Source organism: Mustela nivalis (assembly GCF_964662115.1).
Source record: "Mustela nivalis genome assembly, chromosome: 8".
In the NCBI taxonomy this organism is placed as follows: domain Eukaryota; kingdom Metazoa; phylum Chordata; class Mammalia; order Carnivora; family Mustelidae; genus Mustela; species Mustela nivalis.
In genome coordinates this window covers 6,562,863-6,582,420 of record NC_139027.1, presented here as the reverse complement: position 1 = coordinate 6,582,420, position 19,558 = coordinate 6,562,863, and the positions used below count along the sequence as shown (strand labels likewise).

Here is a 19,558-nt window from a genome sequence, read left to right as displayed (position 1 = left end):
ATCTGGGTGGGGCCCTGGTCAGACAGGATTAGTGTCCTTATAAGAGAGAAGGCCCCCAGGGACCCGGGAAGCCAGGAGGAAGGGTCTCACCAGAAACTGAGTCTGCCGGCGCATGACCCTGGACTTCAGCCTCCGGACTGGTCAAGATGAATGTCTGCTGTGCATCTGGATGGCAGCCTGCGCGAAGACACTGAGGGGGCGTCAGACTCCAAGTGGGAGCCCCAGGGGCCCTAGCCCAGCCCACCAGGCCGCTGACATCCTGAACCCTGCTCAGACTCCGTGCGGGTAGAAGAGGAGCACTGTGGGGGTGGCAGCTCAGGAGGAGAGCGGATACGGGGTCGGGGGGGGGGTTGCGTTTCTCAGGGAAAGGGGCACAGAGGGCCCCATCCACAAACTGTCAGAACAGTGGTTTGCACCCTTGAGAGGACATCAGGAGCCCCTGGAGGACATGTCAAAACCCAGATGGCTGCGCCCCCAACCCCTGGAGTTTCTGACTCGGTAAGTCTAGAGTAGGTCCCAAGATTCCTCATTTCTAGCAAGTTCCCAGGTGCGGCGGTGCTCCTGCTCCGGGAACCCCACTTGACGAACCACTGAGGGAGCACTGAGCCAAATGGTCAAAGTCAGAGGCAGAGAGCAGAGGACGCCCCCCCTTCTTCCAGCCCACAGTGCTATCGTGGAACCAGGACAGCGGTGAGGAAGGACATCTGTCAAGCCCCCTGATTGTTGGGCCCCTGCACCGGCCCACTTGGATCTTCAGGATAGGCTGAGGGGGTGGGCATTACCACCCCCATTTTACAGACAGACCGCAGCTCAGAGAGACGAAGTGATTCCCTGGGGGCCCCACAGATGCACATGGGGCCGCAGCTCCCGCCCTTCCCATTCTCCCGGTGACCCTCCATCACGGTGACCTGGAACACAGGACACCCCCAGGCCTCAGAGTATCCACGTCTCCCAAGACGTCACTCTGACAGTGAGGCAGCAGACAGAGGCAGATACAGAGAAAGCCCTCCTCTCGGGCTGCTTGGGCTCTAGGATTCCTGCCCGATCAAAATGGCTATAGGATCCGAGAATCTACGGTCCCTCCCAAACTCTCCCCGAGAGCTGTCAAGGCCCAGACGAGGTGGGAAGGAAAGTGTGTGTCCCCTGCTGCGGCTGTCGGGTCGGGGAACTGGATCCCGCAGACAGAGCCAGGCGCCACGGGTTTCTATGACAACCCAGGCTGCCGTTGTCCGTAATTATAATTAACTTCAGAGTTGATCATTTTCCTGGACCCTTCTGGTGGGAAAGGCGGAGGCAGCCGAAGCAAGGGGGAATGATTATCTGAGCCTCGGGGTCACTCCTGCTCTGGGAGCCTTCAGGGAATGGGACTTGGAAAGAATGCGCTATGCGAGGCTGGGGGCCCCACGCGCGGGCTGGACGGGGACAGCGCCATGGCCCCCGCCCCCCAGCACCACATTTACCCCTCTAAGCTCCCCCCTGATGGGGAAGGGGCCAGGGCACGGTCATGGGCACCAGAGCGCCTGGTCTCTTGTCCTGGCACTGCCTGACTTGAACGGTTCAGAGCATAACCTCTCTGGGACATGAGAACACACGGCGCAGAAGGCCAGTGTCCCTACGTCCCTGTGGAGGGGGAGGACTGGCCCAAGGTGAGGAGAGGAGGGGTGGCCAAGGCCCAGCCAGTGCCCTGACCCCATCCTGCCCTAGCCAGGAAGTCATATATAAAGAGGGCTGCTATTCACTGAGCACAGACTGTGTGCCAGGCCCATACTAATGCCCCTGAACCAGGGAGCCCTCAACGACCACACCCACTGGGCAGATGGACAACTGAGGCACAGAGGGGCAGCGGGGAGAGTCCAGGCTGCCTGATCTCAGCTCTGCTCCCGGGGACCCTGGTCTCGCTTTTGACTGTCGGGGTTCACCAAGGATCTGGTTGCGGGGAAAAAGGACTCTGCTTCCAGAAACGGTTTGGAAACCCCTGTTAGGGTCCAACCTTCCCACTTTACAGAAGAGGTAATGGATTCTCTGGGGGGCGAAATGACCCGTCCTAGAACGCACAGCCCCGAGTCCATACACCAAAGGCAAGTCAGTCAAGCACAGTCATCAATCCTAGTAACTTATATTTCTACAGTGATTCAGAACCGGTGGAACTTTCTAAAGAGTCTGAAGACTTCTGCCAGGTGAGGCTCACTCTTCCGGACCTGACTGTGTAAATGCTGAACTTGCTCTGTCCGGCCCCCCGCTGCTCCAGCTGGCGGAAACTCGGAGAGAGGGGGTTCAGGGGGGGGAAAGTCAGCTCAGCACCGCCCGGATTGCCCACCTCCAGCAGGTGCCGCCGGCGGTCAGTGTGGAATCCGCAGGTCAGGGGGGCCGCGGAGGACCGAGCGGGGAGGCGGTGGGGTGAGGGAGGAGACAAAAGGGCAGAGAAGGGAGGCTGAAAAGCAGGGCAGGGGAGATTCGGGGTGTGAAAAATGTGTATGTGCAGGCATTCTTCATCGCCAAGATTTAAGGGCATTTTCCAGAATGCGTGCAGCGTGCTCGAGAACACAGCTCCACGGACAGACGACAGGATCGGCTGGGATTCCGCGATCATCCGGGCCGGGAGAGGAAAGGACGAGGAGCGATGCGCGCGGACAGAGGTGAGACAGAGCTGCTCATGCACTGATCACGGCTGGAAAGCACGTGGTACGCTGGGCTCCTTCTGTTCCATTTGTGTGTGTTTGAAATTCCCCATCGTAAAAAAGCTTTTAAAAAGCACATAGTCAATACATTCCAGAGTTTTGTAATGAATAGTTTCTTGGACGCAGTTTTTTTTGTAAGAAGAGTGGATTAATGAATGAATGCCCTCAGCCTTCCTTCCGCACCCCGTCTCTCGGCTCGCTCGGTTTCCTGCCCCCCCTCTCGCTCGCTTTCTCCCTCATCTGGAAGTCAGCACCAGCCAACGTTAGCAGCTGCACAGTGATTTCACGGTCTCTCCTCCAAAACATTTGTTAAATACTGGTACAAAGGAAAAATAACTATTAGTCAAATAAAACATCGCAGAAACCTTCCACATCCCACCCCCTCCCCGCCATCCTGCACAATTCGCTCTCAGTGTTAAACGTGTGGCCATTCGGCCATTTGCCCACACTAGCCATATCCACGCTGGCTCTCATGGTGGAGATGGGGCCGCCCTCTGGGGGACCCGGGCTAGCTGGCTACCCACGAAGGCCACAGAAGCAAAGCTGACTTGGCTTTGTAACAGATCATTTTCCGGCAAAGTCTCCTCTCCTGGCTCAGTGTCCCCATCTATAAATGAACTGGCAGGACGAGATGATCACTAAACCCCTCCCAGCCCCAGGACGAGACGCTGCACCAACCTTCTTGCAGGGACAGTGGCGTTACTACGCTGGGGTCCATTCTGGGAGACAGAAAGGGCTCGGGTCTCCTACTCCGGGCACCCAGCACACTGCACAGAGCCAGAGAGAGAAACTGGAGCTGGGGAGGGGGCTGCACGGAGGCCTCAGCCCCGAGCCAGGCTAGAGCCACAGGACCAAACCCTCCCGTCCAGCCCTTCTGTCGGGGTCCCTGCTTCCCCCAACCGCTGCCAACCACAGGCGTAGCCCAGCACTGCCCAGGGGGGCCTCCCAGAGGAGATGAGCAGCTGTCCCAGTCTGCCCAGTCTGAGGAGCTCCCACTGCACTGGGCTTCCAGCGCTAAAGCCGGGCCAGTCCCCGTCGACCTGACTGGCTGGTCGTCCTGCGCATGGTCAGGCTGGCTTGGCAAAGAGGACTACTAGAAGGGAAGCGAGATGAAGTCTTGTCGTGATGAGCCAGTTTGGGGAGAGGTGGGGAGCAGAGGCTGTTCACGAACTTCAGGCCCCGTGATGGAAACGGCGAAAATAGCAGGACCGGGCTGATCACCGAGACCGAATCTCGAGATCATTCACAGTCCTGCTGCCACTGGGCTTTGCCTCTCTCAGCCCGCAAAGGAGACAACAGGAAGGATCGTGCTTCTGGGAGTCCATCGGCCAACGAGAAACAGAGCCCTGTGGTGCCCTGGGACCAAGAAAAGTGACTTAACCAGGGAGGGCCGGCGGGAGGCCCAGGGGGTCTGCCTTGGTGGTATGCTGCCTCTGCCCCACGTGCCTTCCAGAGGCCACGGTCTAAGGCCACGTCTGCCCCACTGGCACGTACCACAGGACCTGCCAGCCTCGGACCTGTCACCGCAGGCTGGAGCGGGGGGGCCTCCCCAATTTGGAACTGGCCTGCATTTGAGCAGGTTATGTGGAAGGGCAGCCTTGCATCATGAAGTCCGGACCGCGTGATTCGGATCACTCCCTTCCACTTGTTCCTTGTCACCCCTTCCTTTTAACGGGAAAATGGGAATGCATGGCGGGTGGGCTCCGGCGAGGGGGTGCCTGGTCAAAACACAGGACCGATAATGGCTAAAGCACCGGCGTTCTGGATTGCTTGTTTCTATGGCATCCCTGGGGTCGTGATCTCACCCACCCCTCATCCCTCGTCCCACTGTGGTCGTGACCCCGAGGTGGCCTCTCACTCGGCCAAGCCTACAGGAGTGGGGGGCAGGCAACCGGGAGCCGCCCTGCTGTGCGGCTAGGGGTGACCTGAACCGTGTTCCCGAGGGAGGAGCGGACGTGAAAATGGGTTGTTCAGTTCCCAAAAAATCATCGAAAACACGCATGGGAGCCTGTCAAGTATGCGTGCGACTCCGGCTTGAGAATGCGATGAAAATGAGAAAGCATTCTGAGTAGAAAAACAAACTCGCACCGAGCACACGGCGTTGGGGGCAGGGGACAGCAGTGCTCATGGGGAAACCGGGGGCCTTCCGTGCAGAAAGGAGGGACCCCGGGGGGAGTCACTTGATCCTGGGGACAGAGGGTGGCCACACTTGCCTGGCGAAGCACCAAGAGACAGACACAATTTTCCAATAGCTGTGTCCCACACCAGGAACTAAGATGACGTCGTACATCTGCTAGACTTTAATAAAAACAATTAAAATTAAAAAAACAACTAGTTCAGATCCATCTGGATCTGTTACAAAAGAAACAGCAGGATAAACCCAAGGAAAGTAGAAAGGAGGAGTAAAAATGAGAACACAAATCAAGAATGAAGAAACGAACAGAATCAGAAAAACCTGAAGTTGGTTTCTGCAAAGAGAGCAAATGGGTCAAGTTCTGGAGAATGGATGGGCAAAGGCAAGTTGCGGACACCTGCACTGTGTGTCCTCGGGGGACATGAGCAACCTCTCCAGCCTGCATCTCCTCAAAACCAAGAAATACAACATCCTCCCTAAGAAACCCATGTCTCGGGGTCGTTATTGTCCCAGGGCGGGGGTGGTAAATGTTGTCAGAGCCCAGAGTGCTGGCGGTGGGGGGGTAGGAGCCGAAGGGAGGACCCACTCTGTCCTGGGAGGAATCGGGAGGAGCGACTTCCAGACTTAGCTCTGGAGGAGGATAAGAACTCATGGGGAGAGCAGGACAATCCAGGCTGGGAGCCTAGCGAGCCTGGAGGCCTGAGGCCCGTCCCTTCCCCATAAAACAGGCTCAAGGGGAAGAGGGGCGAATCCTTTCCCTCGCTGTCTGCCAAGCCGTGGGCTGACATTTGAGGCCAATGTGGAGAACACAAAGGGGCCTGGCCGTGGGCTTCTGCTTGGGGCTCCTGCATTATGCAGCAGGGGTAAATAATGGATAGCTTGGAATGTTTTTTAACTATTTGGTTACCGATCTCTGTCCAGGATGTTGAAGACGCAGTGGCCTTGCCCAGCCTCTTTCTAGTTAAGAGAATGATGTCATTACAATCTTCTCTCCAGGCTGAGATGCTCTTTTCAGCTGGAAGCCAGTGAGAAAGTTGGCAACAGACCAAGTCAGGGTGTCCCAGAAAAAAGGAGTCCCGTGGGGCTCTGGGCACTTCCCCCAAAGCCTCAGTCAATCCAGTGGGGGATACGCACCTTCAGTTTTCCCAGGTAAAGAGATCTTGCTTCTGGGGCTGGATACTTTAGCCTGTGAACTCATGGGATCCTGCCGTTGGCGAGAAGGAGCTTCAGCCCGACATGTCCTCTGCCCAAGCCAGTGGGTTCCGACACGCCCCCAGGAGGGTCTCAGTGGGAACCCTCCAGAGAGAGGCCCATCAAGGGTAAAGCGCCTTCTTCCCCTGAGGAAATGTTTCTAGACCCGGGTTAGATAGAGGAGGTTCTAATTCCCTCAAAATGAGGGATGGGGACCCCTGAGAGGTCATAATGAAGACGTCAGGGTCCCAAAAAGAGTCTGCATTGCAATTGGCCACCCACAGAATAACTACAAACTTGGGCTTCTCTAAAGATAGTCAAGCGGCAATTGCCACGTGACCCAGCAAGCAGGCTCTTGGGGGAAGTTATGATGACACAAAATCTGAACACAGGTGTTCACGGCAGCTTTACTTAGAACAGGCAAAACCTGTAAACACCCAGATGTTCCTGAAAGGCTGTGTGGGAAGTAGCATCCATGCCGCGGGCCACCCGTCAGCAACAAAGGGGGACACGATCGATCCCCCCAACAACCTGGGCTCATAAAGAACCACGCCGAGTCCTAAGAGCCAACCTGAAATGTTCCAGACCGTTTCAGTCCATTTACGTGACACTTCCGCCATGACAAATGTATAAAGATGGGGGATGGGCTCACGGGGTAGGAACCGCCGGGGGACCCCATCCAGTGCCCGCAGTGGTGGTGGGTCTCACACCTTGCATGATCAAAGCGCCCAGGACCAAAAAACATGTACATAAATGAGTCCCAGATAAAACCGTGGACATCCGAGGGAGATGGGGGAGGGGACAGCTGTCCACAAATGGACAGTCCCATTAGACTACCGTTTGCCAAGATGTCTGGGGGAACTGGTAACAGGCACACCGGATGAGTCAGGTGACTCTATGCCTATCCAGAAATAAAAGACTGAACTTAAAGAAATAGTTATGGTATAATGCTCGGTGCAGAGGCCAACCACGAAACTCAAAGTGCCTCATTACCAGTCCTACTCTCAGAGCGCCACACGCACACCCATGTACTAAAGCTACACCCTGGCCTACCCCAGGCCCTGCACTCCCACCCCTAAATATATTCCCAAGACAAATGTGGGCGTGTGGCCACCAGAAAACCTGTGTAAGGCTAACAGCAACTTTATTCATAATAACCGGACACAACGCAGACGTCCGCCCAGAGTAGAATGGATAGACTGTGTTATGGTCAACCTGCGGCAATTAAATTAACACGGCAATTAAAAAGGCATAATCTAGGAATGCAAGCTGGTGCCACCACTCTGGAAAACAGCATGGAGCTTCCTCAAAAAGTTGCAAATAGAGCTACCCTATGACCCAGCAATTGCACTACTGGTTATTTACCCTAAAGATACAAACGTAGTGATCTGAAGGGGCACATGCACCTGAATGTTTATAGCAACAATGGCTAGCAACAATGGCCACAATAGCCAAACTATGGAAAGAACCTAGATGTCCATCCACAGATGAATGGATAAAGAAGATGTGGTATATATACACAATGGAATACTACACAGCCATCAAAAGAAATGAAATCTTGCCATTTGCAATGACGTGGATGGAACTAGAGGGTATTATGCTGAGCGAAATAAGTCAATCAGAGAAAGACAACTATCATATGATCTCCCTGATATGAGGAAGTGGAGATGCAACGTGGGGGGTTTGAGGAGTAGGAAAAGAATAAATGAAACAAGATGGGATTGGGAGGGAGACAAACCATAAGAGACTCTTCATCTCACAAAACAAACTGAGGGTTGCTGGGGGGAGAGGGGTAGGGAGAGGGGGGTGGGGTTATGGACATTGGGGAGGGTATGTGCTATGGTGAGTGCTGTGAAGTGTGTAAACCTGGCGATTCACAGACCTGTACCCCTGGGGCTAATAATATGTTATATGTTTATGTAAAAAAAAGGCATAATCTAGTGCTCATCCAGTTGATGAGACTCATGGACATGATGACGAGGCAAAGAAGACAGACGCAGAGACCACAGACTATACGGTTTGTTGATACGAAGTTCAAGGGCAGGCGGCACTATTCCAGAGCTACGGGTCGGAAGAGCAGCATCCGAGGGAGTGGAAGGACTGCCTGCAAAGGGGGCCGCGGGGGCCTCCGGGTGCTGAATGTCCTACATCCTGATTGGGGGGGGGGGGGACACCACAGGTGTGTATACCTGTGACACTTAATCAAAGCACACACTGCAGATCTGGGCGCTCTGCTGTGTGTGTTATATACCTCGATGTACTTTTTAAACAAAAGAAGCATGTATGCCTAGACGGAAGAACAGAAGCGATACCCCAGAGCAGGGGCACCTGGAGGGGCCCCCATCGCCCCTCCCCCAGCTCTCCGGCTCTCGTCTGCTCCTGGAAGACCTGCCGACCCCAAGTGTGAGGTTTTCAGCAGCATCAGCTACTACTCTGCCCTTTGGGGATGTGGTGGAGGAGAAAGGGGACCTCGGGAAGGGAGAAGAAAGGAAGGAACTCAAAGGACTAGGAGAAGAGAGAGGAGAGAGAAAGGGAACCACAGGCAGCACCTCCGGAGCGCAGCCCCAGCCCCACGCCTGCCAGGTAGCTGGAGGCACTTGGAGGAAACCGCGCAGAGTTCGTCACCAGACTCGGGGTTTAACATGAGGCAGTAACAGTGCTGCACTTGAACCCCAGCAGCCAGATGTTGGGGAACAGTGGAGGAAGAGAGAGAGCAGAGATGAAGGCTTGAGATGGGGAAGGACCTCCTGTCCGACAGGCATTTCCTGAGCGCCTCTACCCGACGGCACTACTGAGGACCTGGGGACAATCCGGGTGGCTCCACGGGCAGCGACTCTGGCTGTCACCCAGGCCCATGCTGTCGCCATGCGGAAATTCCTCACGTTTGAAGGAGGGTCTCCACACTCCACAAATTACGTCTCTGTTCCTGAGCGCAGAAGTGAGACAAACACCCCCAACCGGCAGGACCACGGTCTAGAGGCTGTAGCCACAGGTCAGAAGAAGGGGGGACAGGGGGCCTGACCGAGGCGGAGGAACCGAGCGTCTGCTGGTATCGCAGGGCGGGTGGGGAAGGGCGCGGACTGTCCTTTAAAGCTGGAGAGGCATAACTCAATTCTTTTTACAATTTCATTACTGGAAAAGTCTATCGGCCCCAGGAGCATTCTGCTCACAGAATTGAAGTAAAGACAAAAGGGCACTCGCTGTGTCTTCCCGCGCTGGGAGCCGAGCTGGATGCCCATAAATCACTGACAAGTGGGGAAGGGGGAGCCTCGTTTCGCTTTGTCCTCCCTTCCTGCTCTCCTTCCTTCAGGGCTGGAGGCAGCAGCAGCGGCAGGAGGGCGGCGTTGACCCAGAGCCGCGTGCATGTCAGCGCAGGGTGGGCCCCCCCCAGAGTGGTGTGAGGGAGGGATCCGCACCCCATCTGGAGCCGAGACCCTGTAACTTGTCCAGGGTCACGTGGTGACCATGACCCCATCTCCATATCTTCATGCTGCGGCCCATTTTAAATCCCAAAGGGGATTTCTGGTCCTGGCCAGTAGGGGCTCCCTGGCCTGGAACAGCGGCCCCTGTCCCTCCGGCAGGACGTCTTCCCAGAGGCAGACCCTCACCCAGACCCTTCCAGATCCCAGCCGGGCTTGGGAAATGCTCACAGCTCCCGGTGCTCTCACTCCCCTGACCCCACGAGCCCTGAGTTTCTCTCTATTGTGTTTGCCACTAAGACCCCGTGTCCAGACAGTGCCTGACACATGGCAACACTCAATAATTTTTAATGAGAAAAACTATCGGAGTGATGTTGGCTCTGGGGAGCTGTCCGTGACGGTTCTGGTCTCTGTCCAGCTGACCTGCCCTGTTCCGTGCGCAAGGACCATGTCGTACAGGGAGCTGGGACATCACTGACCCAACACCCAGGGCGGCTCTTCGGTGGCTCCTGAATCACGCCTCCAGTCAGGCTCTTCCAAGTTCACAGGTCACGCATGGAGCGCTGGGAGCTGGCTGGTGCCCCCCACCGCTAGCCCCGTGCCTGTCCCCGGCAGGCCCCTCTTCTGGGCAATGGCAGGAGCACCATGGGGGCGAGAGAGGCCTGGGGGCTGGGCTGGGAGCCAGACTCGGGAGGCCCGGCAGCGATCGGGAAAGGCAGACAGACACCTCCCAGCTTCCCCACTCAGAGTCCCCTGCGCCCGCGGTTCCTTCTGCTCCATTTGTGAGTCTTCCCTATTTTCCATGAGGATTATATTCCACGACGACTGACAGACAGTCTTTTTTTTCTTCTTTCCAAAGCTCTTTTTCAGGCTATCTCATTTTATCCCTTCAACGGCCCTGCAGGGAGATGGGACCAGGGTTATCCTCGGGGAAGCTGCTCATGCTACAGGTGAGCAGAGGAGGGGCTGGCCGTGATGGCCAGTACTGCCCTGCTGCAGACTTGCCGCCTGGGGTCTGCGCAGGCCCCACACCTGTGATGCGAGGCTCCGCGTGCGTCTGCTCGGGGCAGAGGACTCGCTCCATGACCTCTCCTCTGATGAGCCCCGGGGCCCGCATCTCAAACCAGCCTGCGGCCCTGAGGTGCCAGCCCCTGACTGCAGGGGCTCTGCCAGACGCTGCCTCTCCTGGCCTCTCACTTTGGACTGTTTTTTTAAAAAAAAAACGGCCTCCGTCTGGCATCTGATTTCTAATCAGGCGTTCATCTCCTGTGTTTTCAAGGGGCTGTGGCTGGGAGGGAGCAGGGCCCCAGGGCTCCTGCCCTCTCTGCTGCTACAAGGCCTATGGGAGGCTCACGGATCCTTCCGGCAGAAAGGCAGGTTGGAAGGAACAGGGAGGGGAGAGAGACCCAGGCCTTAAGTGACCCACCTCACAGCCAGAGTCTGTCTGTCCCCATTACAGGCCCAAACTGACAGCAGCCGCCAAGGGTAGCTAAGCTAATCAGCCGCCCAGACATCGTCTACTTAGCCTCACGGGGCCTCTCTCTTTCTCTCTCTCTCATTCTGTCTCTCCCTCTGTCTGTCTGTCTGTCTGTCTCTCTCTCTCTCTCACACACACACACACACACACACATGCACCAGAAAGGAAACAAGATTGAGAACACAGCCCGTCCAGCGCCCCACTCTGGCATCCGTGACTCCTACTCCAGGCCGCCCTCTGGTTCCAGCGCCAGACGCTGGGCTGGGGGCTGCAGCTCCCCTACGGGTGAGATCAAAGCCAGCGATGGGATCATGCAGCAGCCTGGCCAGGGGCCCCCTTCTCGGGAGGGAGGACATCTGTTTCCATGATAACCAAGCCAATTCCAAAGCATGATATATGTTCCGTATCTCCAGCCACCTGCTCAGCCTCAAAAACAAATTCCAGGTTCCAGCCAAGGAGGAAATGCGACAGTTAATTGGGAAAATTACAAATGGTTCATTCTAGGAGTTGCAAAAGGTGGCAAGGGGTTCTAGCAGGTGCAGGAGCTCATGGCTGGAGAGACTGGGATGTTCCTGAGTGCTCCTTAGAGCGGGGAACCTGCAGAGAAAGGCAGTCCGACCCTTTCCCTCCAGAAAGTCTGAATCTGGGCCTCAGGACGCTCCCAGAGCTGGCCTTAGGGCAGGAGGAACCTGGGTGGGGCTCCCTGGGTCCCAGAGTGCAGGAGAACCAAGAGAGAATGAGGGAACGGCAGGCAGCCTGAAGGGAGGGACTGGGACTGCTGCCCTGCCACCGCCCCCACCGCCCCTCTCGCTCGGGGACAGAGTCTGGGTGACAATTGGCAGGTGGCCCACCCTGTCTCTATAAACTGGATGTCAGCCAGGGCCTGGGGACTCACGGGCAACCCATCTTTATACTCTTTGAAAGTGGGGGTGCTGAGGCAGGGAAGAGCAGTGTGGAGACCTTAGAGCCCCAGAGTGGGGATGACAATAATATTAAACTAAAGAGATTTGGGAGTCAACAGGTCCAGAAAGAAGCCTTTTCCAAGCTTCCCTTCTCTGGAAGAGCAGCTGCCGTCCAGGCCCTCCCCGGGGGAGGAAGAAGCCGGAAGAGGCCGGCCGCAGGCGCAAACATCACCACAACAGTCGCACCTTCTATTTTGTTCCCCTAAAGGTGCATCGGTTTTTCCCTAGAAAAACGGTTCTCTCTGTCCCTTCCCTCTCCTGAGTTAAGTTTAACCCCGCCTCTGGGTATTAAGCCCCTTCTTTTGTGTGCTCACATGCATACGAGTAATACTTCATCTTTTCTCTAGTTACTCCGTCTACGTTCACAGGTCACAGGCTCCCACCACCAGACCCAAATCCGGGGAGGCAACGGTTTTCCTCCCAACAGTTTGAGACCCGTCTCCAAGACAGCCCTGGAGATAATTCCTCTGGGCAAGCAGACAAAGGCTTATTCATTGCACAGAGGCAGTGGGGCACCATGGCCTTTCCAGGGAACAGAAATCAGAACAGCCACGATCGTCTTCCATTTGGGAAACAGGAATGGGCAGGCCACGAACACGGGCCACGAGTAGTTCAAGATGGGCAGGCACGGTCGGAACATGCTGCCTGCGGGGTTAGGGGGCGCTGGCCCAGATCCCACCGCTCTGCTTCACCTGCGATCCAGCCAACCTGCCTTCTCTTGTCCTACCCACCGCAGCCATTCCCTGCCATCCTCATGTAACCCACAGCCCGGCCTGACCCACCAGGGTCTGGGGACCTGGGCTCTGAGCCCTGGGAGGCCTCTGCTGTGGCCATTCTCCCAGGAGCCTGCCTGATCACACTCGCTGGGTCCCATCATCCCAGTCCAACCTGATCACGCTCCCCAGGCCTCCTCCCCAGGCTCTGGACTTCCGTTTTGCCTCGGTTTTACCTCCACCTCGTCCTGGCCCAGGGCAGAGAGCAGAGAGGGGTGAGCCAGGAGGCAGGAAAGCCAAGGGAAAGAGGATCTTCACCATCGCTGTGTCCTTTGTCAGCAGCCAACTGGCCCAGCACAGCCGACGGTGTGGAAGACCACCAAGGCGGGCATCGCCTTCCTGCCCCGATGCATCCTGTCCCCTAATACGGACCCACCTGGACCCACACCTCGGCTGTGGGCCATGAGGGAGCCCTGCCCTCCAGCGAGTTCCCAATCTGGCCACCAGCTGTGTAGGGCACGATCAAGGGCACTGGCTATTCACAGTTGTGGGCCCAGGCCATGGTGAGGAGGTGTTTATCGGGCCCCTGAAGCCCAGGCTGGCGGGGTCGGAGGTGAGGCCGTGGATCAGGGGCGCGGCGGGAGCCATCCAGGGGCTCTACCCGCACCCATCATTCATTCCTCATTCACTCATTCCTTCACACCTCAATCTGCCCATTCTTTCCACTAATGATCATTTACTGGGCGCTCACCATGGGGCAGGAGGTTTCCAACCCGGGGAAACTGAGGCACTCACGACACCATGGAGATGGTATAGCACAGGGCCCCTGTAACGGGGTTCACAGCAGGGAGATGCTCTAGGGGAGGCCAAAGGACCCAGAGATGGCGAGGAGGCAGCGGCACCTGCGCCTGGTCTCGAAACAGACTGTGCCTGACAGGTGTCAGAACGCCAGCATCGAACAGAATGTCACATCCTGTCACCAAGGGCACGAGCTCCCGTTCTTGTTCTTGAGGGTTCTGTCACCACGTTGACATCAGCCCTGGCAAAGCAAGGGGTGTCCCCATTCCCTCCCGGGTAAGAGACGTCCCTGCGCCGCGCCCCAGCCCTCCCAGGTGGCCAAGGCTTCCCCCGGAGAGGCTGGGAGCACACGGGCGCCCTCATAAGCAAGTCTGCATCGTGAGATGCCGGAGAACCGTGGGGGCTCAGCACGCTCCCATCAGGTTTTGCAGATGACCTACAAAAGCAGGGTGCCTCTCCTAGGCCCCTGGGGGCCACGCAAGGGAAGCCCCAGTCCCTAGTGCCTCTTAGCGGGCCTCAGTCTCCTCAGCTATAAAGTGGGATCACACTTCCCCATCTCCTGCGATAGTCTGGAGGCTTAGACACAAGACCTGGACGCCGCTCACCTGGCCCACTTGCCACCCAGTAAGCACTGAGCAGTGAGCCCCCGCCCAGTCCCCAGCCCTCCCGGACCCCGAGGAAGGGCCTGGTTAGTACAGTCCAGTGTCTGGGGAGGGCCATTAGGGTCCTGATGGCTGACGGAGGTTGGTAGGGTATCAGGAGGCTGGCAGAGTGGAAGTCGTGCAGGGGCTTGGGTGCGGTGGCGAGAGCAGGGCCAAGGGGAAGGGCCACTGCCCCCACCACGGGGTTCGGACCAGCCCCCACTGCCCGGCTCCTGCAGCAACTCTCCCCGCGGGGTAAGCCGTCCTGACTCTGGCTCTCACCCACCCCGCTCTGCTCTGCAAGGCCTGGTTAATTTACAGGAGTAATTTTAATCAATTACATGAAGTGTAAAATAACTGTTCTGCTCTGCTCGGGAAATGGGGCTTGTCGTCTTTAAGGCTTTATTGAAAAGGCATTAAGATGGAATTGTGTGTCCCTGGCATGTAGGCAGTGGGGGGTGGGGGGGGACTGGGGCTGGAGAGAGCTCCCTGAGCAGGGCTCCGTCGGTGGCCGGCCGGCCAGCCCCACCACACACGCAGCAAACCCGGGCTGGAGGGACCTCCGGACCCCGCGACAGCCCAGCGAACCACTATCAGCTGCGGACCTGCACCGCTCACTGCCCCTTCCACCTTCCAGCACCACTGACTGCCTGAAAGTGCTTCTCAATACGAAGTCCAGACTGCGTCTCTGCACCCCCAGCAACGTGAGCATGAGAAGACGCGTGTGTGTGGCACGTGGTGAGCGGCCCACACTGCCTCCAAGCACACACTTACTCCAATAAGCCAGATGCAGATCGCCCAGGTCTCTCCCAGGGAAGGGTTCTCCTGGTACGGTCACCAGTCCTCAAAGGTCATGTTTTTGTTTGTTTGTTTTGTTTTTTATTTATTTGAGAGAGAAAGAGAGAGAGTGAGAAAGGGAACACAAGCAGGGGGAGTCGGAGAGGGAGAAGTAGGTTCCCGGAAGAGCAGGGAGCCCGACACGGGGCTGGATCCCAGGACCCTAGGATCGTGACTCGAGCCTAAGGCAGATGCCTAACGACTGAGCCACCAGGTGCCCCTCAAAGGTCATGTTTTCAGCTCCTTCGCCACCCTGATCGTCCCGGACAGGAAACCGGTCATAATAACCCCGAGCCACGAGGCCACCCACTGGGAGGTCCCACATTTGGTCTCAGCCTGCTCCCAGCCAGAAATGTCATCCCACAGGGTTCCACGAGGACCCTGCCAGGAAATGTGCATGATGACCCACTACACGTCCTCTCAAGTGTTGAGATTAGGAGAACTAAAAGGTACAGGGGACTGTCCTGCAAGTGGGCAGACACACAGCCTTGTATCGGAGGAGCAGCCAAAGATAAAGGACTCAAATGAGGATGCTTCGTATTGTGGCCTCGGCAACCCGGGGCAGCCCGTGGCAGCCTGTCCCCATGTGCCTGGCTGAGAAGGCTGAGGCCAACATGGCAGCCCCCCATCCCACGTGGGCCACCAGGACCAGGGGACCTGGATCCACGCGGCAGAACCGGCTCATCTCTGGGCCGGGTGCTCCGACCACGCCCACATCTGTCTCCTAGGTCCCCAAATTTGGAAGTAACCATGAGGGCCATCTCTTCTCCCTGGGGTGGGGGGTGGTTTCTAAAATATGTGACCATTAACGTCATCCAAGCCATCTGGGACTGGCTGAACCCAAGCTCTGATTCGCTCACTTCGGCCCCGGGGGAATAGACTTATCACCACTGACACACGCAGACTTTAGTGGGCCACCCCGCACCGTCCAGTCACGATGATGGCCGTAAGCACTTGTTCAGCGCTAGGTCCCATTCCAAGGACATTAACCAGCATCGTCCCCGCACGCATGGATGGAGCAAGAGCTAATCACCACCGCACCATAAGGCAATGAGAGATCAGAGTGATTATCACACACACTTGGTGAGGGGGAGAGCCAGGCGCGGGCACAGTGGCTGGGAACGCTGCTGTGTCTCTTTAAGGGGACAAAATCAACCACATTGGAATATGTTCCCCAGGCTCCATTCAAAAAATGTAGAAAAAGAGCACATACTCCCTTTAGAAACTCTTCTGTCTAAACAGCCACACATACACATGCACACACACACACACACAAGCACGCACACACATGCGTGTGGGCGCACATACACACATGCAAGCACGCACCCTGGTTATGGGGGAAAAGAGCTCATATGGACCCTTGTGTCTGAAGCCGAGCAATGACAAGGAGCCCCGATCACCTGCTGGGGGTCAGACCACTGGCACTCTAATGTATTACTTACGAAACTGTGACCAGAGCATCCCTAACGTCACAGAGCTAAGAAGAGACAGAGCTGGGACTTGAACTTGCACCTGGCTTGGAAGCCCGATGAGGCACTTGCATTAGAATTAGAAATTCTCCTCTAGCCCAGGCAGAAAACAGGGAGGGTGGGGAGGCTGTGGTGGTGAGAAGTGGCCAGAGGACTGGGTCTGCACTTGACCCCTGGAGCTCTCTCTTCAGGCCTTTCCAGTACCACCTGCCCTGGGCCCAAGGCGCCCACCTGTTGCTCCTGTGATGAATGGGCCCATCTGCTCACTCTGCACAGCACTCTTTGGCAGAATCAGGGAAACGGAGACCCTGGGGGCTAAGAGACTTGCCCAAGGTCACACAGCCGGGCCCCAGCAGCCTGAGGCAGGCGCTCCCAGGCTCTCCCTGTCCTGGCCCAGCTTCTGGTCCCTCCTGGTGGGGGCTGACCTGGGCCCTCGCAGATGTGCCTCTTTCTGCTATTTCTTCTCCCAACTCGGTGCCCTTTGGTTCCCCCGGGAACAGGCTGACATTCACCATGATTAGCTTGCTTCCCCCTCTCCCTGCAGCCAAGAGCTAATTGTCCTGATTTCCTTCCAAGAACGGTCTCTCTGAATAGCCTTCGCAGGCACAATTAGGCAGGTTCAGCCTGGCTTTCACACTCCAGCTCTGAAAAAATCAAATCAGTGAGGAACCAAAGCCTCTCGAAGTTCTCTGAGAGCTTCTTTGTGCGGGGAACAAAGCGCACGCATAATTACCTGCTTAGCTGATGAGCACTGGACCCCAGGGCCCTGCTTGCAGGAGAGCGGTCCCGCTGGCCCACCCCCACCAAGACCCTACCTCTCACCCCTGCTAGCAGCTGTTGTGGGGAACAGCCAGCCAAGCGCACCTGTCTCCTGGGACGTGGTAGGGGGTGGCCATATCCGGAGGCCCCCTCCCTGGGCAGACCTGGCCAGCCGCAACCACAGGACATTCGTCACTGCCAAGAGATCCCAGTCCAGAGTCAGTGAAGAGTGGACCTCCGCAGACTAGCGAGTCCAACCCCCCTTCTAAAGCTGGAGCCCCGAGGTCACACGGCACGTTGAGGCAGTATCCCAACTTGAACCCAGTCTCCCTGCAGGGGCCCTTATCTCGTGCTGACCACTCGGCTAGCTTAAGATGCGCAGCCTTTTTTGCCAGAAAAAAGTCAGGGCTTCCGGTCCAACAAAGGAAATGGGTTTTTCCCCACTGAACTGGTACAGGCGTCGGATTGTCAACAGGCCCGGGAAGCTATGGCCAGTAGCTTTCCTAGGGACAGAGAGGGACCCTTTATCTCCACACAGAGAAAGGACCAGTCCAGCTCACACAGCCAGTAAACATCTGAGACCCTTCATACCACCGCTATTCCTGGGCCAGAGCTCAGGAGAGCTATCAGTGGGCCCCTGTTCCCCAAAACCCTGTATCTGCAATCCTAACAAGATGCCATCCTGCATCCCAGTTGCTTAAGCAACTGCCTTCGGCTCAGGTCATGATCCTGGAGTCCTGGGATCGAATCCCGCATCGGGCTCCCAGCTCTGCGGGGAGTCTGTTTCTCCCTCTGACTTTGTCCCCCGCATGCTCTGTCTCTGTCAAATAAGTAAATAAAATCTCTGGGAAGATGGCATCCTAATTGACTCAGAGCCTAGGACCGTGGAAAGGGTCCACACTATTCCATGGAACAACAACTTTGGAGGACCTAGTGGCTCGAGAGAGATCACTCCAAGTGAGGGGACCCCACTGTAAACTGACTCCTCCTCTTTGAGCTCTGTGCACCCGTATAAGTCCCTGCCCTCTTGGTTCCTCAGTCCGTCATCTGTAAAATGGAGACGATGCTGCCGAGCTCCCAGGGCCCGGAGAGCGCCTAGTCCAGGTTGCCACATGGCACATGTGCACATCCTTTGGGTCTGCCACCCCAAGAGAGGGCATGAAAGTCATGCCCACTTGTGTTTGGGAACTGCTCCCATTCTATACCAAGCAAGCAGCCCATAAAGCCTCTGACAAGTCCTGCAGGAGGGAAGCCTGTTGAACGGTTTCAACCAGTGCTTCCTAAACTTCCATCCTCTAGAGCTGGTTTTTTTGGTAGCACTACTAAACTCCTGCTTTGGAGGATGCCTGGGGGCCTCAGTTGTTAAGCATCTGCCTTCAGCTCAGGTCACGATCCCAGGGTCCTAGGATTGAGCCCCATATCAGGATCCCTGCTTGGAGGGAAGCCTGCTTTTCCCTCTCCCACTCCCCCTGCTTGTGTTCCCTCTCTCACTGTGTGTGTCTCTGTCAAATAAATAAATAAAATCTTAAAAAAGAAAAAGAAAAAGAATCCTGCCCTCGGGGAACCTGGGTGGCTCAGTTGGTTAAGTGTCTGCCTTCGGCTCAGGTCATGATCTCAGGGTCCTGGGATCGAGCCCCATGTCTGGCTCCCCACTCACTGGGGAGTCTGCTTCTCCCTCTGCTCTATCCCTCCCACCTCCAGCTTGTGCTCTCTCTCTCAAATAAATAATAAAATCTTTTTTAAAATAAAATACAATAAAATCCTGCCTTGGAGAATGGCACTCGAGCCCTGCCTCTCTGTGGGGTCCTCATGGAAAGACCCTTGAGTCTGACCTCGGCATCACCAGCAGAGGGAGACTGGGGCGGTGTGTGGAGCTGAATGGGAGGAGAGGCTGAGGGGTTGGCCCCAGCTCCTGGGCCAGGAGCAGACACTAGGCCAACACTGCCAGCCAAGGACTGGTCACTGGAAGAAACAAGGAATTCAGCATGCATCCCCAGGGCCACAGGGCAGGAGTCAATGGGTAGTAAACGTGGCAGTGGCCTTCTGGGACCCCCGGGGGCCTGAGGAAGAGACGCCCAGGGACGCTGCTCCTTGTCTTGGCATCAGAGCAGGTGGGAACCACTGCCCGCAGCCCCTCAACCACTCAAGCTGAACTAAGGATGTCTCCATTCACTAGGGACGGGGTTCTTGTCCTATTTGGGGTCCTGGACCCCTTTGAGGATGTCATCCACCCCCCCTCCCCTCTCAGGACCAGAGCTAAACAAAAATTAGGGCCAGATTTGGCCGCCAAGTGACATCCATCCCTTGGTCCAAGAGTGTGATGTGAATGACAAGTTCACAGAAGAAGCCAAGAGACCATTCTGTCCAAAGCGCTCACATCCCGTCCAGGTCCCCAGGGGCACGGCTCCTGATGGGTCACTGTTCTACCTACCAGCTGGTTCTCCAAAGGGACGTGTGCTGCGGGGGAGCTCTCCTGGGCC

The 19,558-nt window shown here is 56.6% G+C and overlaps 1 protein-coding gene across 10 annotated transcripts in view; it reads right to left on the bottom strand.

The window, feature by feature from the left end:
- RRM2 (ribonucleotide reductase regulatory subunit M2) overlaps positions 1-19,558 on the bottom strand; it is a 57,756-nt gene that overhangs the window by 8,853 nt on the left and 29,345 nt on the right. For 3 of the 10 annotated variants that reach the window (XR_014315589.1, XR_014315592.1, XR_014315594.1), the window contains exon 11: positions 91-190. The exons of 2 other annotated variants lie outside the window; for them this stretch is intronic. The gene's annotated coding sequence lies outside the window, so the exon portion shown is untranslated. Of the gene's footprint in view, positions 1-90; positions 191-2,100; positions 2,995-3,356; positions 4,977-19,558 lie in introns of those variants that run through there. 5 more of the 10 variants (XR_014315590.1, XR_014315596.1, XR_014315591.1 and 2 more) reach the window with 3 other exon arrangements.